Genomic DNA, 8,955 nt, shown 5'->3' with positions numbered 1-8,955 from the left:
GACACACCGGAGGAAGGGTCATTCTTTGACTTCTTACGAACACAATGCCTGCAGGCTCAAATTTTTGGACGACTCGCTTCGATCGAGTTTAGGTAAGACCGAAACTTCGATACATCAAAGACGATCGCGTATCGGATCAAATGAATCTACGCAACTTGATTTTTCAAAATAAAAAAGAAAAATATTGAATTTTTAACGTCCCCCCATTTTCCGTAAGTAATGCGACTGTTTACTTTCCCGGGAAAGACACATTTCGATTTCCCACAAGGAAACGGTTGTTTGAGAAAGTCACATAAATTGAGCTTTCTGAAAATAACAAATCATAAAAATTTCGAAAAACCTTGTTACGTATTTTCCACTTTCAAAATTATCGAAATTACTTTTCTTCTCAAAACTTTTTTCGCGCAACTATCTTTTCATTAAAATAAATGGGAAAATTTAGAATTCGTCCAGCTAAATTTATATATATACCTTTTGTGAAACAGAGTAAAGATTGTTGCTGCATCTGCTTTTTCACGTAACGATTAAGGGGCGCTTGAGGAAACCGCGAGGAGAAAACAAAATTCAAAAATCCAGAATGATGTTTGAAGTTCTTTTGGATCATTTTTTAAACGAAAATTTCTACAAAATTGTCGATGTACCCCGTTTCGCCCCGCCTCCCCTGTATGTAATTCATTATATAATGTAAACCGCGGCCTGAAAATGTTAAGCGAAAACAAAATTTAAACCAGGATGATGTTCGTGCGGTGGGCGAATGTTGGTTATTACTATATACACAACGGTGTTACACGCGCTGCAGGAAATTACCGCTCGTGATTGTTTAAAGTACAAAATTATAACGAAGTCCTCTTTCTGCCAGCTCCTTGTAGCGGGCTACCCGTTGGTATAGGTAACTGAAAACTGACGCGCGGAATTAAATGAAAATTCTTCAATTTTCACACCACTGCCCCCACAGCACGCTATTACCGAACCTCAAAGTCTACGTTTTAATCTAAGAGCTCTTTCCGGACGGCAACTCTCCTACAGTCAAAGTATAATCACGCCTTTCGCTCCTAATCCAGATTACACTATTCCGCTAAATTATATTCAAAAACCAACAGACTTCTCTCGTGAGACGAGAGGTACAAAAAAAAATGAACAAAATTAAAAGTGCAATTGTTATATACGAAATGAGTTATGGTAATAATATCCGGTTCGAAAAATATTCAATTCTTTAATAGATGTCAGCCAAACACTACGATTTATGATTTTCTGATAAAATCGAAAATTGCCAAGTCAAAGAAACGCCAAGCTGATAGCCGTAGATTTTTCTCAAAATTAGGGCCGAAATTCGACATTCTTTAAGGGGTTTTTTATGGTATTGTTTGATATTCTGATCTAAACAACCGAATTTGAAAACTAAATCGATCCATCTACCAAGTTGATCGAGTTTACGCCAATTTTCCGCTACGAAAAGTGAAAAATGAAGGATATCTTCATGCTAATTTTTTTTGGCTCACTGTTGTCGATGGATTTGTGTTCCTGGGGTTTTTTTTATTTTTTTTTTTTATTTATTTTGCCCTCAGAAATCCGTAATCACAAGTTAAATTAGTCTATCTATGAAATTAATCGAGTTATCGCCAATTTTTCACTTTTTGGAGCATAAATTTCAGGATATCTCGAAGGGAAAAAATCGTAGCTCAATTTTCTCAACGGATTCGTGTTCCTGAGGTCAAAATACATCAGAAAAGTGCCATACGATCAATTTTTAAAAATAAAAATTTTCGGTCAAAATTTGAGATTTTTCCAAGGGGTACCCCTTACGATTTTTTCAAATTTTGGCCAAAAATTTTTATTTTTTAAAATTGATCGTATGGCACTTTTCTTATGTATTTTGACCTCAGGAACACGAATCCGTTGTCCAAAATGAGCTACGATTTTTTCCCGTCGAGATATCCTCAAATTTATGCCAAAAAATGCCTAAAAATGGGGATAACTCGGTCATTTTTGCAGATAGATCAATTTTACTTCCAGATTCGGATTCCTGAGATCAAAATACACAAAGATAGACTAAAAAATCAATTTTTTATTTTTGAACCGAAAAAGCGAAAAATTGGCGATAACTCGGTTAATTTTATAGATAGCTTAATTTTTCTTCGTGATTTAGATTCCTGAGGTCAAAATACGTAAGAAAAGTGTCATACTGTTGATTTTTTAAATACTTCATTTTTGGCCCAAAAATCGAAAAAATCCAGAAGGGTCTCCTTCGAACTGTCGCGATTTTGGGTAAAAAAAAAAATATTTCGTTTTATATGCTATCCTTAGCATCCTTAGAATCTAACATTAAAAGAAAAAATGATCTATCTATAAAAATGATCGAGTTATCGCCAATTTTTCGGTTATCGGGACAGAAAAAGTGAGATATATCTAGATGAGGAAAATTCATGGATGGACAAACAAAAAAACTCTTACATGCGTATGAAATATAATGATGTGAAATTGAGAAAGAAAATTTCGGGACAAAAATTCAAACCACGAATGAAATCAAATGCGGCACGCGCCAAGCCCACGCGCGCAATGCCAGCAGGTAAATATGAAAAATCTCAGAAAAAAATTCTTCGTACAAATTTTGCTCAAAATTTCATTACTTTTTTCATTTTTGTCACACCTACACATACTTTCGAACCCCGAAGTATTCAGAAAGAGAGAAAAAAAACCGAAACGAAGCAAAAGGAAAGATTAGGAAAAAGAAACGGAATTATATGGCATGCGTGTTTTCGGGTTTTTTGAATTCCGAAATCATAAACCGTCAATCGTGTGGTGTTTGGGGGGAATTTTTCCCGCAACTCTCTCGAGGATCAAGAATCCATCCCCTTTTTTATTCCAGATAGGATCTCTCCGCCGAAATTCTTTTATATAAAAGAAAAAAAGAAAAATTTACGTACAGGTGCAACAGCAGCTAGTCAATGGCCGGTAAGGTGTGACATTTGGGTATCGTATCCGCTGCTCAATTAACATTAAATAATTAAACTATCAAGTTTGGCCGCGAGGAACACGGCATACCAATAATATGCCGTATAATCCTCTTATCTACGCATGTTCTCAGACCGTTAACATGAAAAAACACAAATGGATGTTCACCCCACAGCGCGTGATCGCGAAACAACGCTCTGCGGAATGCACAGTACGTACAGACACGCGAGCCAATAAATTTTTATACAGGAACGGTAGGAATTTTTTCGTCCAAAGGGCTATTGAATTCGACTACATGCGAAGTAGATGTTTTCAAATAATTTTCAAACTTGTTTTTTGGATTCGCCGGTACGAACAAAATTGGCTTTGCGATTTTTGTACGTACATCCGCGCCTATATGTATAATCGGATATCTCCTGACTCATACAATAGCAGATTTACGAGTTAGGTACCTACATAAAATGAGCGGTAGGTAAATGAAAATTATGCGACATCGAGCGGAAACTTTTTTTCGTTCCGGACATATTCAACACAGAGTAGAAAGAATATAGGAAGGCTGCACATCGCCGTGCAAATTCAACCCCTATACGGGTACAACTGCGTGTTATCGGTGGACTCGATCGGGTCGTATGTTAAGCCCCGGTGACACGGTGAGACATATTTCCGGGGTTTTGCACCACTTTTTTACTTTCCGCGATTCGTCGACGCTGATGCGCGCAGGGGCGTTAATTAACTTTACGTAATTAAGAGAGATATACCAAGCTAACCGTAAAATATGGAGACAAGATGGCGAGAGCGACACGCGAAAAACTCTCTGTCTAGGACAATCTCATTCGAAAGCGTTGTGGGTTCGAAGAAGAAAAAAAAAATCAAAATCAAAAAATTCGAGAAAGGCGTTCAACGTCGATCTGGAAAATTTAGCGGACCATTTTCCGAAAATAATACAATAAAATTGGCGAGGGGAGCGCAGAAAAAATCGTTGATAAATCTTCGCCGGGTTTTTTTTTTTGTCAATTTTGGAAAAATTTGAATAATGTAGGTAAAAAGGGTAGAAAAAAAGGGAGGCAATAAGGGCAGCGCGTCTGCGTCTCGTTCCGTACAACAAAAACTCGGTGTAAGATATGAGGAACAATTTCTCGGGTGGTTAACCCCGTCGAGTTTTTTGCGCTCGAAAGTAAAGCAACGTGCAGCCGACCCAACAAGTTTCCGCGGAAATCTCACCACGCCGAGCCACTTTGCGTCGATCACTCATTTACGGCCAATTCCGATAACTTCGATTTCGCGAGAATCGAGAGAAGCGACGAATGTCCTCGAGAGGTTAAAAAAAATAAACGAATAACACGGGTCGTTACGATTTTAGAATTTTCGCAGCCCTCGGCGTTTCGGGTATTATTTCGGACCGAAAGGCGAATTTTAGGAATTCCACTCTTTTCCATAATGCACGTGATTCCAGTTTTCTGAATTCGCGTCCTTTGTGGTTCCATACAGAACGGAGAACCTTTTTTGTACGGTATGAAGATCAAACGAAAAAAAAAAAAAAAGCAAATACATTTGACGTACAGATTTTTTTTCTGCCGCGTACCTCCGCACCCCGTACCCCACCCCGCCACACGTCGATTCAAACAAACTCGAAGGTAAATAATCTGAAGTTGATGGTTTGGGACGTCGTTTAAAAATGAATTCCCTATACGTGTATACGTAGAGACGTGTCGGGTGAGTATACAAAACTCGAAAAGAGTAACCATTCGTTGGAAATTCGCAAACAACCCGCAAGAGCTCGTGTAACTTAATTTCCTGCTACCAATAAATCACGACAAAGGGGTTGATAAATATTGCCTTGCCCTCCCTATCCCCCATTCCCATCTCCGACGACCCCGTTCTCCTCACCTTCGGGTGGTTATTTAGCATTCTCTCTTTCTCTCTCTTTCTCTTCCACTTTTGCGTTAGCGATAGAAAGACAAAAGCTCGATCTTTGCGGAGGGTTCGGTGGTATGTTTGAGAATCGGGTTGTTTGAATCATTGGCTTCGGAAAATGTGTAACAAATAATCCAACTCGGTATTTTGAACGTACGCGGGTGTGAATTTACATACGAAAACTAATCAATAGAAAATTAGGAGCGAATTCTAGTAACGGATAACTCAGGAAAGGCATACCCGCCATCCGGACGATACATCGGAAGGAAATTCGGAAGAAATACTGAAGTGTAAATAATAAAGAGTCGGGTTCAGTCCCCTCCGACGTCAGCTGAATTTGGATAGAAGCCCCTTCGGGCTATTAAAAAAAAAAAAAAAAAAAAAAAGGTAACGGCAGATCTGGGGAAAAGATCGAAGGCTTTGAAAAGTGAAGAGGGTTTTTTCAAGGTACGGGAATCTCTGTCACAGCGTTGCAATGTCGGGAAACCGAACATCTGAGGAAATAACAATTTAAATAGAAGCACGCACCTCTATGTGCACAAGAATTTTTATTTCACCTTCTTTTCTCATCTTCCCTCGATTTTTTTTTTTTTGGTTTTTTTTTTTTCCTCCCCTCCTCCAGGGATTCGGAATCCTCTCAGGATGGACTTTCGCAGCTATACTGGACGTGAGATCCCGACGTAAGTGGCGAGTTTTGTGCCAATTCCAAAAAAAATTTTCCGTTCATTCGTTTCAATAATGATTGTAGATTTTGTCGGGAAACAAAAAATTTCAGAGAAGAAAAAATGCGGTGGCCAAAAATTTGAGATTTCGAAATTGCGGGGCAATTATTTTTTTCGTAACGCGAAACACGAAACGAAATATCGAATTCTTTCCAGGTATACATTTTTCGATGAAGCAAAAACCAGAAAAAAACGATCGCGGTACTTTAAATTCAGAAATCCTCCATTATGTCTTTCTATATCCACTCAGATCAGAATGAGTTCGACTCTTCTCTCGCCTTGATTGCCTCACAATCCCATTCATATTGAAAGAAATGAGAAGAAGAAGAAGAAGAAGAAGAAGGAGGAGGAGGAGAGGAATAAGACGAAGATGAAAAGTGGAGTAAGAGAGGAGAGCAGAGTGGTGGTTTGTTAAACCGAAGGTGACGGTGTGCCTTTCAATTTTCAGTTCTCGGTAATTCTAAGCTCTCTGGCTTCTCCCGACTTATGCAGTCGATAAAGAGTGGACGTGATCGTCGTCGTAATTATTCCGGCGATAGAATGAGCGAGAAAAAAAGTCACTCGCTCACCGTACAGATGTTCAAAGTGCCAACTGCTCGAGGAAATTGAAAAAGGGTTTCGAAACGTGAATTGAAACTCGACCGGTGCAGCGGTGCGGTATAACCCCCGGCTTTGCGGAAACCGCATCCGAACCGAAATTTTATTCAGCGGTGAACCGCGATAGAAATTTTTCGGTAAAAAAAGGGCGTCCCATTTTGAATTTCTACCCCAACGGCGGATGAGCGAGTTGCACGTATTATGCCAAGATCTTTTTGCACGCAGGAAGGATTTTCACAACTTTGCAAGATCGTTGTGCACGAGTGACGCGTTGATGTGTACATTTGTGTTGTACGGTGTACGTACACACAAACTGCACACCGTGGATGATCCCCGCGGAAGCAATCAAACCCGTGGATCTGCATAACAACGTTCCCTGCTGCGACAAACGGTCTAACTTCTACGGCAAACTACAACGAGAGTCAAGTTTCTCAGAGCGCTTATATGTATAATGCGGCGTGGACTACAAATTCAAAACAACCAAAGTGTGAGAAATGTCTTGGAGGTTTTTGCATTCGTTATGTATTGCATCTGCATTTCTGATGCGCGATGCGGCTGTGTTGCCTATGGATCTTGAGAGAATGTTCGGCTTCGAAACTCCGTTCGCCTGCGAAACGTTCGACGCTGTTCATCGTGACGGGAAAATTTGCTACCGGCGATAGGGATGGGGTCGAAATTTTCATCCGAAAAATTAACCGTCGAATTTTCGTCTCTAGTAAATAATTTCGTTCGCAAGAACTCGCGCACTTCGCTTTCTCCTTTTTTTCCTTTCCTCCCATTTCTTCGGTTTTTTTTCTTCTTTTCTCTCGAAGAACGAAAGGGATAAGATATTCGGTTATTTCGGTCTACGACCCCAGGTTTCCGTACCACTCTACACGCATAGATTATGTATAAGTATTTCGCATACGCGTAGGCACGAAACCGCCGGCGTGCGCTTTTGTGTCTTTATTTATTTATTTATTTTTTATTCGCGTTTTTATTATTATCGTCTCCTTTCTCGTCGGACAAGAATGTCGTGAGGGAAAATTCGTTGTATAAATTATTGAAAAATGTTTGTTCCGAATTTGGGAAAAAGTAAAAACGGTCATTGAAACCGAAACAATTCGTTGCGGGTTCCGAAAATATTCGGAGATATATTTTTTTTTTCTCTCTCATCCAAAAATTCTCGAGAGTAGAATTAAACTACCGTCGAAAATTTCAAATATCTCGGTCTCGATTCACGTCTATTCGCAGATATATACCTGCGGCACAGGTATCCATGCACCCCTGTAATTTACATGACATAGTTGGGAATTCTATTTTCTCCGGAGAGTCAACCCCCCGCGACTGAATACATCTATTACTGCGGGATTGAACGGAATTTGAGGTCAACTTCGGCTCAATAATTGTTAATTCAAGCTAAACCAATATAGACAGCTGACCGCTGCTATTTCCGGTAATGAATTTCCACCGCTGCGGTGCTTCTACACTGCACCGCTTCTGATTCGGATTCTGATGCAACGGTATGCATTAAATATAATTTAAAGCGCCGGAATACCTTATAAAATAATGCAACAGCAACCCTCGCGCGTCACGTCCGTTTATATCCGTTGGACCGTGTACAGATTTAGCATTCGCACCGTTTCTTATCGTCACGGCGTCACACGTTTCTTTAAAACCTCAACGATTCTCGTCCTACTAATTATTTCGTCCTATTCGCGGCTCGCGAAACTATCCTAAGAAGTGAAGAAATAAAATATGGAACGGAATACAGTCCAAAAATTGGAAGGAATTTCCGTTAGGTTCCTAAGGCAGGACATTCCTATCCGATGTGAATATAACGAGGACAGCGACGACGAAGATAATTACCACGACGATATAGTAACGTAATAATTACGCGAGTCTGCCAAAAGTAGTATAACATGATGTGAGAAAATTACCGGAGACGATCAATCACACGAATGTCGAGAGTAGCTGGAAAAGCTGGGGCGCACCGGTAGGGAAGCACCGTGTAGAGGTATAATAAGGGAAGACACGATTGGGTATAATAATACGTAGAACCCGCCGAGGCATCAATATAGCGACTGTCGAATGTTATAATCGAAGCAAAACCCCGCAAACTATGTTAAACTTTGTCACGCGTCGCGACGCTACACGACGTAAAGCTTCGAAAGTGTTGTAAAGTTTTGAGCTGCGCGTCAAGAAAAAAAAGCTTCGATACGTTAACGTGTACACAAAACAATACCTCGGAAATTGATCCATCCAATTTATTTTATCTCCTGCGCTATTCTTCTCCCTGCTTTTTTTTGCTGCGATTACCTACATTAATTTTTCCTTAAAGGAAATATCCACGGATTCCGAGTCGGTGGGCTTCAACGGCGGTTCGTTTTTTCATTTTGCGGAAATCGTAAGGAACGCGTTTTATTTAGGAAGCAAAATTTTCGATTCGCGAGACCCATGGAATTAAAAGAATCGTTCTTTCCTTCGATTTTTCCACCCCTTGTCTTTCCAATTTTTTTTGCTTCCCATACAAGTGAATACGTTACGACGAGTGTGAAAATAAAAGGGAAAAAAGCACACCTCGGCGCGCGCAAGTCGAACATAAAAACCAAGAACATTTTTCGACCTCATTTTCGACGAAAAAATTCCTATGGACCGCGCACGTAGATATCTACCTATATAATACCTCGAGGGTCGTTTATGCCTGATTTGACTTCTTTTCCGCCCCACATGTGAGCAAATAAAGCTTCCTATGGGGTTTAGGTAAATATAATATACCAAACCAGGCATC

Source organism: Athalia rosae, chromosome 2, assembly GCF_917208135.1.
Source record: "Athalia rosae chromosome 2, iyAthRosa1.1, whole genome shotgun sequence".
Classification (NCBI taxonomy): Eukaryota; Metazoa; Arthropoda; class Insecta; order Hymenoptera; family Athaliidae; genus Athalia; species Athalia rosae.
The sequence above is the reverse complement of the archived record's forward strand: the minus strand, read 5'-3'. Positions refer to the sequence as shown.